General features: G+C 39.4%; 1 long non-coding RNA gene across 10 annotated transcripts in view; it reads right to left on the bottom strand.

Moving 5' to 3' along the window:
• The window catches only part of LOC144293060 (uncharacterized), a 90,241-nt gene extending 73,967 nt beyond the window's left edge, over positions 1-16,274 (bottom strand). For 4 of the 10 annotated variants that reach the window (XR_013360549.1, XR_013360554.1, XR_013360556.1 and 1 more), the window contains exons 1-4: positions 16,108-16,272; positions 12,234-12,339; positions 8,327-8,592; positions 4,207-4,387 (exon numbers count right to left, since the gene is read on the bottom strand). This is a non-coding gene — a long non-coding RNA (uncharacterized LOC144293060). Of the gene's footprint in view, positions 1-1,512; positions 1,644-3,430; positions 3,646-4,206; positions 4,388-8,326; positions 8,593-12,233; positions 12,340-16,107 lie in introns of those variants that run through there. The other 6 variants (XR_013360559.1, XR_013360557.1, XR_013360558.1 and 3 more) reach the window with 5 other exon arrangements.
• Between the last annotated feature and the right edge of the window lie 7,741 nt (positions 16,275-24,015).

Below are 24,015 nucleotides of genomic sequence, written 5' to 3'. Positions count from 1 at the left end.
TTGTTTTGCTAGGACTCTCTCAGGAATGTGGCAAGAGCACATGAAATTGTCTTTGAAGAAAATGACACGACTCTATGCTTTCATTTATTTCTACAAATTTCAAATACAATTCTTGGAACCTCCCACCCCAGAAAAAAGAAAGTTAAATCAGAGTAGGAGTCAGTACTGCATGGAGAACCAGCAGAAGCAACACTCAGTGTTTAGAACAGATCTACAGGGCGTGAGACATTGGAATTATTAGACAGACCTTAAAATAACTCTTCTTAGGAGATAAAGGAGCTGAAACACAAGATTGAATATTTCTGCATAAAACTAGAAAAAATACATTTTAAAAATAAAATTTAGGAGCACCTACCTAGCTCAGCCAGTATAGCATGCAACTCTTGATCTAGGAGTCATGAGTTTGAGATGCTTAGACATAGAGATTACTTAAATACATGTATATATAATTATAGAAATAAAAAATGTAATAACTAAAGTTAAAAAAACCTCAATGTTAAGGTTTACAGAAGATTGGAAAATTTTGAGGAGAAAATTAGTGAAATGGATAAAACATCAGAAGAAAAATATCCAGAAGAAAGTATAAAATAAAAAGATGAAAAACACAGAAGAGAGAGTAAGAAGCATAGGGGATACAGTTATAATTCCTAACATATATAATAGCTTTGAACTTGATAAAACTAATGAAATACACAGATTCACAGAGTCAAGAATTCCGAAAAATACTCAAGCCAGGATATAAAAATAAATTGACATCTCAAAATACCCAGGTAAAATGAGAGTGACAGGAGTATGGAGGAGAAGAGTGAATAAGACAAAAAAGAAAATCACAAAAAAGAAAAAGAAAAATCACAATGCACAATGCACTCTGAATAAGACAAAAAAGAAAATCACAAAAAAGAAAAAGAAAAAGAAAATCGCAATGCACTCAAAGATTACTTTCAAAACAATAAAAAGCCTAAAGTTAGTGGGATACTATCTTCAATACTCAGAATCCTACTTTGCAGCAAAACTGTCCTTCAAAAATGAAGGTGAATTAAATGTATTTTCAGCAAACAAAATCTGAAGTAGTTCAGCAGATCTGACCTACAGGGAAAACTTAAAGATATTCTCAGGCAGAAGAAAACTTATCCTAAATAGAAAGTTTGAGATGCAAGAGGAATGAAAATGACGAATATAGAAATTAACCAAAAATATTGACTGTCTATTGTTTTCATAAGGTTTATATTGCAAGCAGAGTTACAATTGCATGACAAGGGGAAGATAAACTGAATTAAAATGTTCTAATGTTATTGCATTACCCAGGAAGACAGTCAATGTGTAATGTTCAACTGTGATGAGTCAGTATGCATGCTGTGATGTCAGGAACAATTGCTAGAAGAATCATAGCATGCATCATGCATATCTTCAAACTGCCAACAAATGGAATCATTTCTCTTTTTTTAAGATTTTATTTATTTATTCATGAGAATACACAGAGAGGAGAGAAAGAGAGGCAGAGACACAGGCAGAGGGAGAAGCAGGCTCCATGAAGGGAGCCTGACGTGGGACTCAATCCTGTGTCTCCAGGACCACACCCTAGGCTGAAGGCTGCGCTAAACTGCTGAGCCGCCAGGGCTTCCCTGAATCATTTCTTTTTAATGCTAAAAAAGTTAATAGAGGAGAAACAAGAGAATATAGGATAAGTAAGAAAAACAGAGATTATATACTAAAGTTATAGACCTATATTCAAATGTACAGATATATTCAATATAAAAGAATGATAGCTCACAAGACAAAGCTTGTAAGACTGATAGAAAACCTATAGGCAATTTAGGAGAGATACAACTAAAAACCAAGGATACAGAGAGATAAAAAAAAAATACATGAATAGAAAACAATTTCATATGAACATGTACCAAAATAAAATTGAGATGGCAATATTAATATCAAGGCAAAAATTACTAGATAGGAGGAAAGGCACCTCAAAATGATAAAATATTTGATTCACCTGGAACATATAACAATTCTAAATGTGTATGTATCTAAAAACAAGTGTTATAATATGTACAAGAAAGAGGAAGAGGAATATAGGGATAAATAGACAATTGGCGATGAATGATAAAACAAATGGGCAAGATATCAGTAATGATGTAGATTTGCATTATACAATCAGCAAATAGACCTAAAGTATGTACACAGAATACTGCATCCAACAACTGCAGAATAAGGACTAGTTTCAATGGCAAATAGATCACTTTACAAATATTGATCATATATTGAGTCATAAAGCAAGTTCTTACAAATTGCAAATGATTAAAAGCTTACAGTATCTTCTCTGATCATAAGGCAATTAGGCTAGACACAAATTTTAAAATATAGTTAGTAATACATTTGGAAAATAAAACATTTATAAATAATCTAAAGCTAAGAAGAAATGTAGTAATAAGTTAAAATTAAATTGAAATTAAGGAGAAAAGAATAATGAAAATATTATCAATATTTCACATTGAAACTTGTGGGAAAATTTTTTATCTACATGAACTCATCTGCTTTGTCCCCACCTTATGAACTAGGCTATTTTTATCCTTGTTTTTACAGATGAGGTGGTGGAGGCCTGGAGTTAAAATAGCTTGTGCATATCACACAGCTAGTAAATGACAAAGCCTGGAGTGCACCCTGGGCCACCTGGCTGTGGCTCTCGCATCCTAAGCCTTGAGACACACCCCTGATTCACAAATATATTACTCACCCAGTTACTAGCAAAACTCAGACAAGGAACCCAGACTTACTAATTACCAAGAGCTTTTATATATATTTAGTGAAATAAATGAATTGTCAAAATATCAACAGGTTATATTATTATTATTATTATTATTATTATTATTAATCATCATTACTATTATTTTGGTAGGGACTAAATGATTCTAAAATGATTATGGAAACACAAAGGACCTAGAACATCCAAAGCTATCTTAAAAAGAACAAAAGTCAAGGACTTACACTACCCAATATCATGAATTACTATAAAGTCAGTCAACAAGAGCGTATGAATTTGGCACAGCTTAAATTAAAAGAACACAAGCCAAGAAACAATTTGTACTAACAGAGTCTGGATTTTCCATATTTTCCAAAATTCCCAGTAAAATTCTCTCTCATGGGCATGCTATTCACGGGGAATTTTGCGCTGCTAATTTAGATACATGGGAATAAGAGAAAGTAGACCCAAGGGGAGGTGAAGTAGGAGTCCCGCGGGGAGGCCTTTCCAGAGAGACAGCCCGAGGACCATGGACAGCGACCGTTCACAGTCTGGGAGCAACGCGATGTGGGAGACCCTGGGATCGCTTTAGCAAGGGCTGGGAGCTCTCTCAGAATTCCATGAGGGGTGACAGTGAGATAGTGGGGGCTCTAGAAAAAGAGCTTGCATCATTCAAATGTTTCAAAAAATTAATGAGTTTGGTCTTTATTCATTTCATAATCAGATGCTTAAGAGTCACAGCGAGACCCAAGCAAACTGCATTAGTAAAGGGGAACAGATACAATATAAAATGAAGATAAGGAAATGAAGCTCTTCTCTGAGTAGAATCCACCATTCATATCAGGCCAGCTCGCACTCATTTTCAGAAATCTATGTCTTACATAAATATGTCCTTTGGGTAACTTATGCTGAGAATGAAAAGGAAATAGTGTAGAGCCTCAGAACTCCAGACTAGACATTTCTCAAATTGTCCCCCACAGTACAAATAAATTTAACAGAAGTAGAGGAAGCAAGTGTTCCTGAGAAATTGCTTTCCCTCTTCATCCTTCTCTGCCATCAAGGCTGAAGTCCTCGGGGAGACGGCTGCCCTGAAAGCTCCCGTGGCCTGGGGCATGCTCTCTTGGCCACTCCATTCCTGGGAAGCTGGCAAAGTTTGCAGCTCTGCTGTGATATCACACTCAAGACTGGAACAGAAAACCCATGGACACAATTGACATTTACCTCCCTGAGAGGTGATCTGTTCTTTCTTTAGTTGTGAAGTGGCTAAACAAGGGGGTGATGGTGGCTGAACCCTTAGCACAGAGCAGTGATACTCCCTCTCTCCTTTTTTTTTAAACTCTTTTCTAGAAAAAATTTCCAGTAAGTCACAGAGTAGTGGAATGTTCAGTGGCTGATTAAATAAAAAAAGACATTCGAAGTCACTATTATGAAACTAACAATGATATTTGAAATGTAGGAAACAGGCCCACCTGGGTGGCTCAGTTGGTTTAAGCCTCTGACTCTTGATTTCAGCTCAGGTCATCATCTTGGGGTCCTGGGATCCTGGATTCCAGCCCCATGTTAGGCAAGTGCTCAGCAGGGAGTCTACTTGTCCCTCTCCCTCTGCTCTTCCCCCTGCTCTTCTGTCTCTCTCAAATGGATGAATAAAATCTTAAAAAAAATAAAAATAGAAATAAATGAAGTGTAGGAAACAGAACAGAAGGAAAAATGGCATGGGAACCAGATATATCTATGTTGCCAAAACTACAGAATAGGGGAAATCTAAATATAAAATTAAACGGTATTGTGTTTATTAATTTAGAGATAGAAGGAGGTTAAAGATACAGAAATAAGAAGGTTTGCTAAGAGACTATATCTCACGTTGTAGGTGAATTTTCATTTGGATATAAAAATTAATAGTTGTATAAGCAGAAGACCCTGATCCAAATCATTCTTAATATTTCCTTGTTCCAGAATGTCACCCTGTAGCTTTTCTTTTGACAGAAGGAGAGCAAATTTTTCTTCTGGAAATAGCCTGTTATGTCTTTTTTTTTTTTTTAGAATTCCTCAGTTGAATACCTGAGCTGCAATCTGGGCTTAACTGAATAAGAATCTCAAGGGTGGAGTAGAAGCATCCTTAAATTCTTTATATTCCAGAGGTTATTTACTGGTAGAATTATTCCAGATGTGGCTGTGAACTACCTAATGACTGTATGTAACGTTCAAATTCTAAACATCTGTTTTGTTTTTGGCCAATTCTTTGCCCACCCCCCAACCCCGCCCCAAATTATAAAAGGAATCAGATTCTCTTTCTCAAATTTCATCTGGATGTTTCTCAAAAGCAAAAGAACTCAGAAGCACAGCAGGAACTTGAGCACGGGAAGGTTCAGTGAATGGGTTTTGTGAGCCTAGTTAATGTCAAAGTAAAGTCAAAGTAAGATTTCAGGGGGAGAGTAAAAATATTTCCCGTCACAGTAAAGCACTGTAAGTAGACACTTCCACCCAGATCATTGTAAATTCAGGTTGCATCTTTTGATAATTCTTTTAAAAATAACAAAGCAATAAAGAAATATAAAAAGGGGAAGCCACGTTAGTCATGTATCTTGACTCAGCCTGCTGTACAATAAAAGCTTGAACATTGAAGGAAAGCATGCCGAGCTGGAAACCTATTACTAATTCAGAAGCAAATGCATTAGGAGGGCTTCAGACCAGCAGCCTGGCAGATGCTATTAAAGAACTGCACTTCGAGACAGCCTCTTCATAATTCATGGGACAATCTCACTTTCTTTTGGGGGAGAAGGTTTCCTATCAATAGAAATTTGTCCTTGTGAGTGAATTGTTAGGAATACCAATTATGTGCTTGACTATTTAATTCTACAGCTACTCTTAGAGAAGTCATGAAAGTGTATATGTGGTTGATCAAAATCGGATTTCAGCATCGTTTTACAACATTGTTCTTCAATAGCTCCAGTTTTGTTATATGTGAGTTGATACAAAGTAAAGTTTATTAGGAATTTCATCTTTGATGTTCAAAATAGCTTGGAGGCCAAAAAAAAAAAAAAAAAAGGAAGAAAAAAGAAATCATTGAAGTAGCAATGCTCCAGCCACTCACCCCCTCCCCTCCTCCTAAAATACTTCTAACTTTGATGAAAGTCAAAAAACATTGTTTTTTACTCAGTGTTCAGTGTTCTTGACTTGCAGTAAAGAAAAATGTCCAGCTGACACTGCAGATGAAGACAAGAGGCTTCACTTAAAAGCAGTTCCTATGTAATTACAGATGTCAAAAATGAAAGGGAGTTGTGGTTTAGATTATGATTTCTTGTCCCTATGAAATTGGGATTTCTTGTTCATAAGCACGTCTTAATGACTCCATTAAAAAAACTTCCCATCTACTACTAAGAGTTACAGTGTTTTAAGCATATATTTGCTGGAATTCAGCCCAGTGGCTGCAGCATTTGAGTACATACTCTAATATAACATTAGTCCAGTTCGCAACCATATAGGGCAAAAAAGGTAAGAATTTTAAATGGAAAACAATGAAAAGTATAGTTAAAGCCTAAGATTAGAAAAAACTCTAAATATTAGATCTGGTACCAATTATGACATAAAAGGACAAGTTCCTTTTCTCAATGTGGGAATACTCTTAGGAAACCAAAAGGAACTTTGAAGATACTTAGGGAAAAGTACTCTATCTTCAAAAAATTTATATTTGGGAATACTTCACTGGAACATGCCCAAATATCCTTGCTTTTTTTCCCCAGAGGTATTTATATTTTGATATTCTGTTTCTGAAATAGACATAATAATCAATGAATGTACCATACAGCCACTGTAATGTTGAATGATCTCTAAGATTTATTTGTAAGCTGAAAATTGAAAAGTAGGCATGAAATAGTCACGGGGACTTTGGGCAATGGCTTTTCCCTGGGAGGTCCGAATGGTATCACCTAGCATAGCAACAGATCTATTGATTTATGATAGAGAAGATCTCCCAAGTGGACTAAAATGATCAATACTTCCCTTCCTACCAATAATGGTAAAGAAATCAAGATTTTGGTGTACTGCAAGATGGCAAGTGTCAACATGTAGGGAGAAACAGTGGTTTTAATCAGAGATTCCCTAAAGGCAAACATTGAGTTTGGTGTGCCATTCAAGTTTGGAGGAGGTCGATTGATCTGATGATGGAGCCATAGCAGGAGATTAATCTTTAGGTTGGGATGGTTTGTGAGAGGAGCTGAGATTTAAGACTTAGATTTGGGATATATTCAGTTTGAGTGCCAGAGATAGTCCTCTTCATGGCTTTTAATTCAATATGCATTTGAATTTCAATATAGAGATTTATTTACAAAGCTGAATTGTTTTCTTGATATGCAGAAGGGAGAACCCATAAGGGTTATGTTAATCATTAAGTTTTTCTAGGCCTAAAAAACACAACCAACATTTCACACTGGCTCCCACTGCATGTGCACAATAGTAAATAATTTAACACTGTTCAGCCAGGCAGTGTTTTTTCCCTCTATCATGACCACATCCAGAGATGAGCAGCAATTTCTTACTCTCTGTGTCTTTATCTTCCTCACAGGTCTTGAGAATAGAATTAATTTTTTAACCTGAAACAGTTGAAAGGTCGCTGACTTGATATGGTTTTGCATGTTTGAGTTGTAACAATATTGGTTCCTCCAAAAGGCATTTTCTGTGTTTGACCAAAGATTAGCTCATGCCTCAGCTAACATTACAAGATTCTAATAGAATGTATTTTTAAAATCCGAAGCGCTCCAAGGACCATGATGATTTCAAATCATACAAGTCTTACTTATGGAAATGAAACTCATTCAAGTCTCTAATATGGCATTTACGCTTATATGGCCACAGCAAAGTATGCATAGACAAATTCATGATTTGGGGATGGGGCCCTGTCTTTCGCTCCATTTTACCTAGTATTTCTACTTGCCTCTATCTAACCACTGGAAGAAATTACCTTGAAGAGTGTCTGGTAGCAGGGTCAAGTGACTACAGTGAGGTCGGGTCTCTAAAACTCCTGGCTGGAGGAGGAAAGTGACACTTAAGAGGTAGGGAGAAATCAGAGAATGGAGCAATTGGATAATCCAGAACCCATAAAGGAACTTTGAGGATTGAATGCCTGGAGAAGTAAAGATGGAGAGGGATCAAGGATGAAAGCTGCGTAGAGTTTGGCAGGCAAAAGAACGTGGATGGGAGCTCAGGCATAGGGGCCCTGAGCTATACCCTGGAATGCTACTTTCTGGAAGGCTTCTGTGATTCCTTGAGCTATTTTGTCCAGCTTTAAATCTCCCTATTACTGACTTTTAATGGCACAACTAGTGATGTGCTTTATGATCTGCTGGGCGTATATTCACCCTGCCAAAACCTTAAGGTCTTTCCTTCTGTACCTAAGCAAAGATCACAGGGAGATAAGAAAACTGGCATTTACTCAGCACCTGCTAGGTAGTGTGCACCAGCTTAAGCATATTTATACATTATTTAATTGTACACATTTGACAGATGAAGAAACTGAGCTCATATTGCTGAACTTGCAAACAACATGCAGTTTGCCCCGTTCTCCCCTCCCCCATGCTTTGTCTTTCACAGCACCATTGGACTGCTTTCCAATGGTGTGAAAGACTGAGTTCTGCAGGCAGATCCTCTCTGTTTTTGCTCTGGAAACAGGAAGAAACCCAGGGGCCTCAGCTAACTCCTGATTTCTGTGAAGTGGATGCTCCAGCTTGTGCTTTACTCAGGCTTGATTTCTTCCTTTGCCTGGTCTCAGGGTTTTGATCCCTTTAGTAGGAATGCTAGAGGCAGGGCCAAGGAGAACTCTGGTGTGGATTTCACTCTTCATTGGAAGCTCTGGAGAAATGCTGCCGATAGAAATTATTTGTTTGAGTTAGTTTCATGAAGTAACTTCTGACTTCACAGAAGCTTACAATCTCCTATTTTGAAGGAATCTAAGAAACTACTCGTACTATCCATTTGTCTCATTACAGATCAAAGTGACTTAGGAAGCACACACTGGAGGTTGTGGGAGTTAGAGGCCTGTTGCTATATGTTGTAGAAGATGTCCTGTGATTATTTTTTAAGCATCTGTGTCATTTTAATAAAGGAAGGGGAAAAGGCTAAGTATCTAGAGTGCCTTCCCTTTGGGCAGTGGAGCCTTAGGAGGTAGATATTTAGCAAAAAATCTCCTAAGCTAGAGACTAATTCCCTCCAACTTTGGTTAAATTTCTGACCCTTCTGTCAAAACCTCCAAAGTGCATTGTCATTGGGAACATTCATTCCTTCCTATGAGAGCTGGGGATGCACCCCATATAGTTGTGTTGTGAGCACAAAAGACCTGTGCAAAAGGTGTCCAGCATCATGTAGAACCCTCATGAACTTCTCATTCGAAAAGATACTTTCTCTCTGTGGCCTCTTCTCAGCTTCTGTTATTATTTGACTGCAGGCCCTGTCTCCTTTGCAACCTCTCAGACAAGTGAAAACTGCACCGTTGTCTTTGAATGCCAGGAAACAAAATGAAAAGTAATGAGAAGTCTCTGCCAGAGAGGTTTGTGTTGCTGCTTTCTTCCGTTTATGCATTTATCAGCTTTTATTATCTTGATTTAAAACCTTAGGTCACAATTAGGAGGTAAAACATAAAGGCCTAGATTTCAATGGTGCTAGCCACACCCTCTCTATTTCATTCTTTTCTGTTTTGCCAAAAATGAAATCCCTTTGATTTCATTTCCTCATTCCATATAATGGTGGATAGATCTGCCAGTGCAAAGAAAGTGTCATTGGCTCTCTTGTTTTCAGCTGATACTACACTTTCTGCATTAACTCCGACCTACCAGCCATACGTTTGTGTCATTGCATGCCTGGTTTGCACACACTCAATTAGATGTACAATGTGCACCCCATAGTTTATTGAATTGATTATGACAAGAATTATGATAAATTGCATTTAGTAGCTTTCATTTATCATCCAGAAATTTTCATTTTCCAACATCAATCAGGAAGTTAAGAGTAGCTATTAAGCTGACCTAATGTGAGTCTTTATTCTTTTGCATCACTTCACATTCATTATGGCTCACAGTACAGAATGATGACACCCATTCATTCAAACAAGTTTCACTGAGTGTCTCCTGAGTGTCAGATATCACTTGAGGCATGGGGGACGTCAGTGAGATAACAGGCAAAATCCTTATTCTCAAGTGGCTAACAAGCAAGGAGCAAAAAGGATGACAGACCAATAAATAGTCCATTGGTAATATATCCACGGGAATAACACAAGGTGGCGAAAAGGGTTCATGAGGAGAGGGAAGGGAACTGAGGTCAAAGTAGTGAGGGAAGGCCTCCCTAAAAAAGGTGACCTAGAGCAAAGACCTGAATGAAGCAGAGCAAGCTACTCAGCTACTGGGCAGACTACCCAACATCAAGGATGCCAGGATGGAGCAGGGGTGGCCTGTGTGAGGAACAGAAAGGACACAAAATCTGCAACACAAGGAGCACTGGGAAAGTGGCTGAGCATAGGTAGCTGATGGACAGATTCACGTAAGGCATTATGGGCCACAAAAAGCTGCTTAAATTTCATTCTGATAAAGTTGGGGTGCCACTGGAGGGTTTTGAGCAAAGAGACATAATCTGACCTTTGCTTTTATAGAGTCACTCCAACTGTGATGAGGAGAATGGAGTGCAGGGGTGAGAGTAGAAGCCAGGAAACCAGGGAGGAGTTACACAATAACCTCACAGAGGGTAATGGGAGCTGGACCAGGATGGGGTGGGGTAGAGGAGGCACAAAAGACTCGGTTCAAGCTGTGCTCCAAAGGTGAAGCCAATAAGGCTGTGCTGAAAATAGGGCAACAGGAGAGCTCCAAGGACTGGAGATGCATAGCTGCATGAATAAAGCTGGTGTTTACTGAAAGAGAGAAACCTGAAGGAAGAGAAGGTCAGCAAGAGGGAGGAAGAAATTGAGGGTTCTCCTTTGGACATATTAACATAGAGAAGGTTGTTGGACATGTGGGTGGAGCTGAAGTTCAGAGCTGAGATTAGGTTGAAATGTGAGCCAAGCCTCTTTTGGCATCTATAGATCTTGCTAACCTTAAGTCTGAGTCTATTTATATCTGAAGTTTTGTCTCTTTTTTCTCTCCCCTCATTCCCACATCTTTTTTTATCCCCCTCAGGAATATACCTTCTGAACTCTCCTGCCCCAATCCCACAAACCAGATATTCTTAGAGCACTATGTGGGAACTAGAAAACTCTTTTGGAAAAAAACAAATTTTTCCTCTCTGAAGTGTGTCTTGATCATTCTTCACATGCTTCATATGCAGTATGACTGAAAAACTTTACATTTTGAGTAATGAGAGATTCTAATTGAGAATAATTGCCTATAGAATAAAGGCTGAACTTATCAGGCTGCCATTTAAGTTTCTGGAAAATCTGACTCCATCTCACCTCCTCAAAGCTCCATATGTTCAATGGCAGAGGGCACCTGTACAAATCCAAGAGTTGGTTTGACCTTCTCTCAATGAGAGGAGGCTGTTTCTTCTGGGCACCCAGGGAGGGCAGGTAGGGGCAACATCAAAGGAAGAAACACACAGACAGAAGCTCAGTCCTAGGGGGAAAGGCCCTTGACTTGGAGAACACAGGGGAGCCTAGTCCCGGAAAAGGTGATTTCTTGTGCAAGGAAGAGCAACTTCACCAATGCTCAGGCTTGGGATCCAGCTTCCATATTCTTTGGTGACCCTAAGTATCTTATTCCTGAAAAAAGGAGTAGCTTAAATTGCAGAAATGGGGCTCCCCACCCCACAAATCACTAATTAATACACTGCCATTCTCCTTACACATTAGTCTTGTTTGCTGCATAAAGCTGTGGTTGAGTGTAGTCTCTAGAGCCTGTCTCCTTGATCTTGGAACCTACCCATACTAGGTCTGTGTGGTGTGGAAGAAATGACTTCACTTTTTGTAACTCAGTTTCTGCACCTGTAAAACCTGCTTCAGAAGGTGATGGTGATGATTAAATGTCTTCATATGAATAACGTGCTTAGAACAATGCTGAGCATGGAGCAAATGTGGGCAAGTGAGAGCTGTTGTCATCATCAGCCCACCAGTCCTGAGATCATTATAACAGATCTCTGGGGGAGGGACAAAATGCAATCTAAGGAACTGAGAGGCTGCAGGGGAAACTTAGACTTAGAAATGGACTCGTTTCTCATTTCGGTCACCATGTCGTGTTCTGGGAGGTTCGGCCAGTGAAATGCCACCTCTCTATAACCCTCTCCTAGCATGACTCATCTGTGAAGACCCACTCTTTCCTGAAAAATACTCCTTCATTGGTGTATTAGTTATCAAATTACTAATGACACAAAGTAGTCCAAAACCTGTAGTATAAAACAGTAATCATTTAATATCTCATGGGGCTCAGAATCTGGGAACACTTAACTGGGAGGTTCTGGCTCAGGGACTCTCCTGAGGGTGTAGTCAAGATGGTGATCAGTCATCTGAAGGGTTGGCTAGGGGACTCACCTCCAAAATGGTTCTCTCAGGTCGCTGTTGGCGAAAATCCTCAGTTCTCAACCCACAGAGTTCTCCATCGGGTTGCCTGATAACAAAGCAGCTGGCTTCCCCTAGACTGGGTGATTCAGGAGAGCAAGGGTGAAGCCATCATATCTCTTATGATTTGTATCAGACGTCACCTGCTGTCACATCTGTCATGTTCCATTTGTTGGGTATAAGTCTCTAAGTACCATTCATATGCAAGGAGGGAGAAATTAAGCTCTACCTTTTGAGGGGAAATTGACAAAGAATTGTAGACATTGTAAAATGGCTACAAATGATGACTGAGACTCAGAGCCAGTAAATTATAGTATTTTGAACTGTACAAACTCTGCCTCTGTCATCTTTAAATCTCATTGGTTTATGGAACTTTGGCCCAAGTACCAGAATATACACTAAAAACTTTGAGAACCCCAAAGCAGTGTTTTGTGGTTGGCCCATATCAGGCCCTATTAAGAACCCTAACCGCATAACAGTCCCTGAAAGCACACATGAAAACAACAGTACCTATTGGTAGGGAGAGCAACTGTGTCCCTGTGAATCCCTGGTTACCTGATAACTTGTTTAGTCAACAATATGCTTAAGCCCACCTCTTGTACCTCTTAATATTAAAGCTTTTTTTTTTTTTTTTCTTTTTGGCCATGAGATTAAACTCTGTTAAGTTTTGGCATCAATGGAGAGTTACCCTCAGGATTCTAAATTCCTTCATATCCACCTGACCCCAAAAGCATGATACGATAAGTAAATTATAAGAAGATGATGGAACACACTTGTCACAGCACCACCCACAGAAGTTGTAGAAGGATCTTTACTAACACGAAAAGAAGTTTATATTATAACATTAGAGGTAAAACAAGCAAGTTATAAATAATATATAAAAAATAAATAAATAAATAAATAAATAAATAAATAAATAAATAATATATAAGCCAGATCCCTTATTAATCTCAAATTTTACTGTGGATTTATATCTGTGTACAGATCTCTATCAATAGATATACACTTTAGAAGCATATACATCAAAATATTAACATTGGTGACCAATGGTTATTTCTGATGGATAGGAGTAGAGGGATTTAAGTTTTTCTTTTTGCTTATTCTTTTCTTTTATTATTTCTCAGTGACACATACATATTATTCATTTTACAAAATAGTTATTTTTTAAGGAAAAAAGTCTGGGGATAACAGAAATAACATACACTGGAAAATATGATTACTTAAGTTATGGTGTTAGGGTCAAATGACAGAACTAAAACAATTCATAATGAGTTTGGGGTTCTTTATTCAAGGGAAGATAATTCATGTAATGTCTGACAGGAAATGGAGCATTCTCCCCAAAGGATTTAGGGTGAGAATAAGTTGTACACAGTTACAAGAGGTAATGAGGAAACAGTTGGCTAGGAGGTCCTATTTTCTAGGATAGAGTAAGCTAGCTAAAGCTAAGGTGGAGGATTTCACTGGTGTAGGTTAGGTTTCCTTGACAATGAGGCGTTTCCTAGAAGTGCTGCGGCTGACTTCGGTTTAGATTTGTAATCTGAACCAGCCGACTAGGATGGCCTCTATTTTGTTGGTACTGATATACAAATTAATATTATCATTAGAAACTTTAAAATCACTTAAATACTGGATTCAAAACCTTGTTTGGACCCTGACGTGAGCTGAAAAACCAATGTGATATTGCAATTTATAACAATAATTATATATTTGGTTTTCCACCCCATTTCTGGCCAGAGCTCCTAAAACCATTGGAATTTCCTAAGTGATAAGAGCACTACAAATGTCTTTTGTTATGTTAATGAGATAGCTTTTGGGAAGCCCCTATAAAACCCAAGGATGGGATGGTTGCCAGTGAAGCCAACCATATGATTAGAGGATTGAAACTCTTGGTCCCAACTCCAAACTCTGAGGAAGGAAAGGGGGTTGCAGATTGAGTTCAATAACCAATGGCCAATGACTTAATCAATCATGCTTATGTGGTGAAGCCTCCATAAAAACCCATAAGGACAGGGTTCAGAGAGCTTCCAGGTTGGTGAACACCTAGAAATTTGGGGAGAATGGAGTACTCAGAGAGAGAATGGAAGCTTTTGTGACTTGTATTCATCTCTTCCATCTGGCTGTTCCCAAGTTGTATCCTTTTTATAATAAACCATAATCTAGGGAGAAAACTGGCTTACTGAGTTCTGTGAACTGCTCTAGCAAATTAATTAAGGGGAGTCATTGGAACCTGCAATCTAAAGCCAGTTGGTCAGAAGTACAGGTAACAACCTGGACTTGTAATTGACTTCTGAAGTGGAGGCCAGTCTTGTGGGACTGAGCCTTTAGTGTGGAATCTGGTACTATTATCTCTGGGTGGATAGTGTCAGAATTGAGTTGAACTGTAGACACCCAGCTGGTGTTCCAGAATTGCTTGGTGGTGTGGGAAAATCCCCATCAGAATTGATGTCAGAATTGTTTAATAGTAAAAAGACATTTTTGAGGCAATCTGGGAAATTTGATTATGGACTGGATATTAGATTGGGTTTGGCAAACTATGGCCAGATGCTTATTTTCATAAATAAAGTTTAGTAGAACACAGCCACGTGCCTTCATGTACGTATCGTGTAAGGCTACTTCCTTTCCATAGCAGTAGAGGTTGAGTAATTATGATAAAGGACATAGTGCTCACAAAGTCAAAGAGGTTACCTTCTGGTCCTTTGCAGAAAAAAAAAATTTGCTTGTCCATTGATGCTATTTGAAAAACATCCATAACTTTTGGAGATGCAAACTGAGTAATCCCTATATATCCTTTACTATGCATGTCTGCAATTTGCTTTAAAATACTTAAGCAAAGAAAGAAAAAGGGCAAAACAGGTTTGGTGAAACAAATCTTAATGATTGTTGAAGCTAAGTGAAGACGATATGGGGAATCATTGCATTATTCTCTCTACATTGGTTTGAGTTTTTTTGTACAAAAGGTACAGAACTGTTGAGTCAGTTAACATGTCTGAAAGACTGTTTGCCAAAATGACTGCCATGACTTTCCCCCTTGTCCCTCAGCTGGAGGATAGATAAACAACTCAGTGTATCCGTGCAATGGGATCATAATCAGCCAAGGAAGGGAAGAACTAGCGATGCACTCAATAGCATGGATGAAACTTCAGTGCATATTGTGAAGTGAGAGAAGCCTAGATTCAAAAAACTACATATTGTATGATTCCATTTATATGGCTTTCTGGAAAAGGCAAACTAGAGGCATAGAGAAATGATCAGTGGCTGTCAGGGCTTAAGTGTTGGGGGAGGGGTTGACTGCAAAGGGAACATTTTTGAGGGTGTATGGAGACTTTGCAGTGTCCTCACTATGGTGTGGCATGATTTTACACCTACTCTCGGGTGGCTCTAGTTATTGTCAGTCCAATCATCAGTGATCTGGTTAGTTGCACATTAGAAAGAACATCAAGTTTCTCAGAGCCTGACACTGTAACCCTCACTCTCTAATGAGGTGCTGTCCTGAGAAGTTTCTAGCCCTCTACTATATTCCTTTTGTTGTGGACTCCCTTCCTCATGAAAACTGTCCATACAAGACTTTCCTCTGATTGCCCCCTCTCATCCGAATGCTTACTTCCCTTTGCATTTGCCTGATAACCTTTGTACTGGGAATAGAGAGCTTCGTATGCAGAACCTTAGGTTGTCTCTGGACCTTAGGTGTCTCTGGACCAAGCCACTGAGGGATTTGGGTCTGGTTCTCAAGGAAAAGGTGATTGAAATAAGCTGAACAAGTCAAGTAAAGGAGCTGTACCGGAAGGTGATGCCAGAAAACTAAAGATCTGTCCTGCTTTATAATCTAAACAGCAAGAAGTATATTTACCCTGGGAGGCAAACTTTGGAGTGCAAGAGAAACCACTTCTACAGAAGGATTTCTGACGTGTGAACAAGAAGGATGATGTGGATGGTGACTGAAGTGAGGCCTCCAGGGGCCCTTCTGGGTACAGCAGCCATGACAAATAGAACCACTGGGGTGTCTGTGGAACACAGAGCGGGTCACAAGAGCACAAAAGGGTGAGTCTGTTGTCATAGCAGAATGTAAGCTGCTCTAAGGATCTTGCTGTAAAGAAAAATGAAATAGCTGAGAGGCATTCAGGAAAAAATGATGGAAATTGCTTCTTAATTGTATCGTGCGCTACAGAACTAGGAAATGTGGTCTCATGACCAGCATTTTCAGAGATGTGTATGATGTGATAGACACTCCTCAGCACCATCCCACACAGTTTCACAGTGATCCTCCAAGATTAGGATCATTCTTGCCCTTGCTATCTAAGCGGGGGAGGTGAGGCTCCTTACTACCATAGACAACCTCAAATGCCAGCTCCACAGGGATAAACCCTTAACACCTTTTCTGAGAGAAGATGTGTGCTCCACCTGCACCTGCTCAGAATCCCACCTGCCTTTGGCCCTCAGTGGCCCACAATGCAAACCTCTCTTATCTAACTTTTCATTCGTTATGCTGTCTTCTTCCATAATTCTTCCTAATTATGACCTTCATTTGACCCATCATTTTCTGAATCCTTCATTTCATTCCAATAAATTTTCCTTTGTCTTCATCTTCTTCAAAGAATATTCTCTCCATGTCCATGCCTGGGCACATCCTCCCATCTCTACATTGTTACTTCCTCTTCCTCCATAGGCTTAACTTCCTCCACCTTTGAGGTCTTGTCATATAACCCTATCTCTGTGCTGCAGATTCCTTGCCACTCTCTCTCATTTACTGAGAACTTAGGCCCCTGAATCTTCCAGCCCAAGGCCTATTATCATTAATTAGCATATCATATATCATTAGCATTCATTTGTTCTCTGAACTCTGTGTTGTCTCCACTACCATTCCTCAGTAGCCACCATTCCTGTGACCATACCATACATTGGGGATGAGAACCATGTGGCACTATTGCCAAAATTCCTACAGCTTGAGACCTTTAAAATGTCATATCATTCTGTCCCCTGAGTGAGGTAGGGCCCTAGAACTCTTCCCAACATAAGTGCAACTGCGGGGTATCTTATCTATATTCCTATACTAGATGATTACCCAGAACTGCACAATGCCTGAGATCTTAAATTCCAGGAAACAGTTCTGGCTCTTGTTACCACGTAGTCTTCCAATTCATTAAGAACATCATTACTTCATCTACCACTTTCTTGGCCACTTGCCACCTAGTAGCCTTGTTCTTCTGCTGCAACTATCCCAATATGCCAAACCCAGCATCAAGCAAACAGTCCTTCATCTCTGTTCCTACCTGTCTTTGCTCAGCAAATCACAGCTGGGAGTGATTTCACAATCATATTAAAACAAAAGCATATCCTCCATAAAGGAGCAAGGGGTTCTTTAGTGCCATTTGGAAATCTTATGTGCCACCTTTTCTGCCTGGCATATTCTAAATGCCCTTCTAGTAGTTGGAAAATTTAAAAATCTGAATCCTCCCTTTCTTGGCCTTCTTTACAACTAAAGCACAGACCTATGGTCTAGATGCCCTCATCCATGTGAGATCTTAATTTGAAAGTCAACAGTGTAAGTAGGCTCCTGTGAAGTATCAATTTGACTCTTGAGGACAGCAGGATAAACATCCAGATATTGAAGTTGGCAGTGGCTACAGACAGGGGAGAGAAGTTCCTTCTACTGTGGGCCAAGGTAGACACATCAGGGGAATGGGAAAACATGTCCCATATTGCAGTGCAGTAAGTTCTTTAATTGTCCATAATTTGCTTTTACAACCTCCATTCTTATGTACTTGGCTCATAGTAGGTGCTTTTTTAAAAAAAATTATTTATTTATTCATGAGAGAGAGAGAGAGAGAGAGGCAGAGAGACATAGAGGGGGAAGCAGGCTCCATGCAGGGAGCCTGATGTGGGACTCGATCCCGGGACTCCAGGATCATGCCCTGAGCCAAAAGCAGATGCTCAACTGCTGAGCCACACAAGCATCCCATCATAGTAGGTGCTTAATAAACTTTTAGTATTGATGATTTGCCCAAGGTCATCCAAGGTAGAGGAACCAATGTCGGATTCATTCTTTCAATTCTCAAGCCACTAATCTTTCCCAGACATAAATAGCAGAGCTGTTTTCTGTATCCAACTCCCACCATTAGGCTTGGGATAAATAATGATGGGTGCTCACAATGAAGTACTCACATTCTCTGGCCTTTCTGCTTCTGGCTCTGCAGCAGACATTAGGTAGGATAGTTGCAGAGGGCATAGTGCATTCTATATTTGCTAAGGGGGATGATTCACTGTACCTTCAAAAGCAATAGCTAAACCTGTGTCTTGTTAAACACTACCTCGAGGAAAAGTGTGACTAGCACTGTGGGAAGTTTGGTGGGAAATGACCAGTGGTTTGGAGGCCTCCCCAGTGACAGAGAAATTTGCAGGGAAAACATTTAGGATGAAAGGAAAATAGTTTTCTTCCATGTTTTTTTTTTTTTTTTTAAGATTTTATGTATGTATGTATTTATTTATTTATTTGAGAGTGAGGGATAGCACAAGCAGGGGGAGTGGCAGAGGGAGAAGCAGGCTCTCTGCTGAGCAGGGAGCCCAATGTGGGGTTTGATTTCAGGACCCTGGGGTCATGACCTGAGCCACCCAGGTGCCATGTCTTCCATCTTTAAATGGAAAAAACATAACAGCTTGAAATGAGGCATCTACTCTAGTCATTTCAAAAGTATTTTTACAGTAGTGTTCCTCTAGATTCTCTGCATATATTGCCCTGTGAAACATGTGGCAGAGACAGTGCTGCTGGTCGGCCCATCCATTTCCTTTTTCTCCTGGTACAAAACTACTGTACTTCCTAGGCATTGTTTTTCTTTTCCATGGGAGGCCTACATGCTGCTGCTGGTACCACTACCCTATCTCCGGTGATCTCTGAGAAGCTCTAGGGCATTTGTGAGCACTCAACACCAACACGGATGGGTGGTGGAAAATAGCTTTTGCCATCATTGCAGTTGAAGGTATGGGGCCAGATATGCTCCTGTGGTGTTGAGGAAAGAAGATATCAACCTCACCAACACTTCAGGAGAGCTCAGTGAAGATGGAGTGGAACATAAGATCACCATTCTGCAGGTTCCATACCAGTACAAGATCCAAGACTGGTTCTTAGATAGTAGGTGATGGATAGAAAATACAGTCAGGTCAGGCCAATGGTCTGCACAAGCTCTTTGAAGACCTGGGTTGACTGAAGATTTGGGCCGATGAGGGCTATACCACTGCCCATATTGTATCCTCATATTGCAGTAAGTTTGTTAATTGTCCATATTTTACCTTTACAACCACAGACTTTGTGTCAAAGGCCAGCACACAAAGATCACAGACTGCTGTGGCTGCACCATAGGTATGCCCAAGAAGAAATAAAACTGGATCTCTCTACATTGAGGTAGGACTTTTCTGTTAATATAGTGTTTATACACCTACAAAAGAAATGGGATCCTGTGACTTCTAGCCAGTGGAATGCAGATGAAAATGATGTAACCATCTTCTCTGCCTCCAAAAACTTATGAGATCCTCCCATTACCTTCTGTTCCATGGCTGGAAGTGAAGATTTTGGAATCTGGAGCCACACAAGGGCCAGAATGGCTCACCACTTGGAGAAGAGGCTCCTGAGGAATCACTCTGGATACCTGACTGACTGAACTCTTTGTTAGGCTGTGATGTGCATGAGATATAACCCTTTCATTTGTGAAAATGAATCATATCTTAATATGATGGACACATTATGGATTGTATCGGTGACTGGGATTAATCATCCTAACATAGATCATGACCAAGATTCTTATCTACTGCTTAAAAAGACAGTGGATGGTACCTTTTAAAATAAAGCTTACATAAGGACAATTCAGTTTGGGAAATATTTATTAAGCGTTTACACGGTAAGTTCCTTTTTTCATTGGGAAACTCCTATCTGCCTTCTGCATGAAATATTCTTCTCCTGGCCCACCTCTCACTCACCTTTCAAATCTCAGCTTACCTCCTATGCCCATAGGGAAGTTTTTTCCAAAAGCAGCCTCCCTCACAATTTTCTCTCATCATACCCTGTTGGTTTCCTTACACAGCACTAATTAAATTTTCTTTCCTTTTTAAAAGATTTATTTATTTATTTTAGAGAGATAGAGGACACAAGCAGGGGAGGGACTGTGGGAGGAGAGAATCTCAAGCAGACTCTGCACTGAGTGTGGAGCCTGACATGGGGTTTGATCTCACAACCCTGTAATCATGACTTCAATTGAAATCAACAGTTGGCCATTTAACTGACTGAGCCACCTAGGCAACCCTACAATTTATAATAATCTGTTTTTCTCTCTGTGTGTTTATTCTTCATGAGACAGTAAGCTCTGTGAGACTAGGGCTCATCACTGTAGAGTCCCTACTAACAGAATGCAACACATGGTGGGAGATAGTTGTATGAATGAATAAATGAGTGAATGAATACATACATACATGCCTTGGTCATTAGGTCTGCAGAAAGAAAAGATGAATACAGTGAATAATTAATAATGAGGCTTGGTCTGGTATATAGATAAGATAAAATGCAACATGGCACTTTTCAAAAATAACAGAATAAGAAGCCAACCTGAAGAAGTTCCCAATGGCCAACACTGGAAAAATTTGAGCAAACAAATAAATAATACAGTACTGAATTGTAACCCAAAGTATAAAATCAATATACATGAGTCCATACTGACCCAAATAAATGCTTGAATAAGTAAATAATGGGAAGAAGAGACAAATCTCATATACAGAAGAATTCCAAATAGCTCACGTAGGTACTTCCCCTCAAGGAGACAGTATGTAATCGCCACCACTTGAGTGTGGGTGTGCTTAGGAATTGCTACCAAATAGCAGAGTATGGAAAGAGGGGAGAATGTAGCATGACAGTGGAGGAACTTGGCAAAAGTTATTTCAGCAAGGTAGGTGATCGAGGGTAACACTATTGTGATAAAAACATGTACCGTTTATGTGATAAAGGCACTTGATCTCAGCAGTCTTCCTCAAAAGACCCGTAATCCCAGTCCAACCATGAGGAAAACAGTAGACAAAGCCAGTTTGGAGGGGCATTCTACTCCAATGTCATCAGAAAGAAGGAAAATCTTAGGAACTATCACAGTCAAGAGGAGTCTGTATTAGCCAGAATTCTCCACAAAAACTGAACCAAGACACTATGGACTAAATATTTGTATCTGGGGTGCCTGAGTGGCTCACTCAATTAAGTGTCTGCGTTCAGCTTAGGTCATAATCTCAGTCAGGGTCCTGAGATTGAGTCCTATGTCGGGCTCCCTGCTCAGCAGGGAGTCTGCTTCTCCCTCTACCCCTCCCCTCTGCTCATACTCTCTCTCTCTCTCTCTCTAAAATAAAGTAAAATAAAATATTTAATAAATAAATAAATTTTTGTATCCTCCCCAAATTCTCATGTTGAAATCCTAACCCCCAAAGATGATGGTATTATTTTTGGGATGGTATTATCTTTGGGAGGTGCTTAGGTCATAAGGATTGAGGCTGCATGAATGAGATTAGTGTTCTTAAAAAAAAAGACTCTGCAAAGATCTCTTGCTCCCTCCACCATGTAAGCACACAGCAAAGTACCTGGCTGTGACCCGGAAAGACCCTCGCCAGAACATGATCACATGACCATGCTGATGTCTTGATCTCAGACTTCCCAGCATCCAGAACTGTAAAAAATAAATTTCTGTTGTTTAGAAGACACCCAGTCCACTCTGAGGTATTTTATTATAGTCTATAGATTTAGTCTGAAGAAACTAAGCCTACACACATATGTGTACGTGTGTATATATACGTGTGTGTGTATATATATGTACACACACACATATATAAATATATATGAATTAATTATAAAGAATTGGTTCTTGTGATTATGAAGGCTGGCAAGTCCAAGATCTGCAGAGCCAATATATGTCCCAGTTCAAGGCTGGCATGGCAGGCTGCTATAGAACCAGGAAGAACTGATGTTCCAACTCAAATGTCATCAGACAGAAGAAATTCTGTGTTACTTGGGGGAGGGTCACCTTTTTGGTATAGCAAAGCCTTCAACTGATTGACTGAGACCCACCACATTGTAAGGGCAATTTGCTTTACTCAGTCTACTGACTTAAATGTTATTCTCCTCTAAAAACACCCTTACAGAAACACCCAGTTGGTTTTCTCTGGGGTTTCAGCACCAAAAACAAGCAGAAAAGGAAAAAATAAAACCATCCAAACAAAAACACCCAGAATAATGTTTGACTATTAAATTAACCATCACAGAATCTAGGGAAACATGATGACTAAATGTAATGTGGTTTCCTAACTAGGATCCTGGAACAGAAAAGAACATCAGGCAAAAAAGTAAGGAAATCTGAGTAAAGTACAGACTTTATACTTAATATCAATATTGGTTTATTGATTGTGACCAATGCATTACACTAATGTAAATTGCTAGTAATAGAGGAAACTGCATGAGGGCATTTGGGAACTCTCCACTAATTTTGCAATTTTCCTGGAAATCAAAAACTATTCTAAAATAAAATAAAATACATTAAAAATGAGAGAGTAGTTTGTGTGTAGGAAACACATCTGCTGAGGAATGGTGTCAAGAAAGGCTTCCTGGTCAAGGTGGCTTTTAAAATATATATTTCAAATGCAGGTGGGCACTAGAATGTGGAACTCTTGAATGTCAGACTGGAAAGTTTTTACCCATGAATGTCTTAGTTGGAGCTCTAGATATTAAAAATTAGATCAGAGAAAAAGTGTTGGAGGAAGGGAAACCAAGCAGATTATTGCTGGGTCCAAGGGAAGGTAAAGAGGGATCCAATAGGGTGTCAACTGGGGGCACAGAAAGGAGCCAGTGGGTTTGAGAGACACCAAGGAGTGAATTGATGGGATTTAGAAGTAGAACAGATATAATGAAAGATCCGAAGGATTTTAAAGGATTTTTCAGGGATTTTATCTTGAGAGACCTAAAGAATAGTGGTGACCAAAATGATAGTAAAACAAGACCAAGAGCAGATTTAGAGAAGAGTGGAATTTTACATTTGTATTATCCTCAACTATCCTGGGAAGGGCATCTGGAAGGTCTTGGAAAATACACATGTAGTTTTTGGGAGGGTGCCTCTGGTTAGAGATAGAGGTATTGGAGTCCTTGTCAGAGGTAGGAAATAGCTAGAGTCCTGGACATAGAAGAGACTGCCCAAAGGAGGGGAAAGGATGAAGGTTAAAAGGAAACAGTGCTAGAGGATATGGACCTAGAAGGGGAAAGAACATAGAGACCAGAAGACTTTAGGAGGTCATAGGAGAAAAAGTGATATGACTGAAGCTTAGTATAACGTGCCTGACCCCTTCTTGAAGAAATAAAACAAAAGAAAACCAACAGTCCTGTAAAATACACTGCAGTGATCACTTTAAACCAAAAAAATCAGGAAGGAAGATGTTATAGCCTACTGGGAGCGTTTTACTTTTAAGTAAAAATGACCATTGTAGGTGTGGTTAACAAATTGAATGCAAAGGCAAAAAAATTGGGGGGATGGGGCATTGATATAAAGAAGGGGACATTACAATAATAACCTAGACCTGTAAGTTAGAAATAAAATATAGAATTAAAGGTATCTTTATATTTAAAGAATAAGCAAAATTTATTTTATTATCCTGATATAGTTTATTATTTACTTGGTACTCTTAAGAGCAAATGGTATTAAACTAATGGTTTAAAGCGTGATTTCTAATATCTGTTACTTCAAAAGAGAAAATA

This window comes from Canis aureus, chromosome 21, assembly GCF_053574225.1.
Source record: "Canis aureus isolate CA01 chromosome 21, VMU_Caureus_v.1.0, whole genome shotgun sequence".
NCBI classification, from domain to species: Eukaryota; Metazoa; Chordata; class Mammalia; order Carnivora; family Canidae; genus Canis; species Canis aureus.
This window is presented reverse-complemented; position numbering and strand designations above follow the sequence as displayed.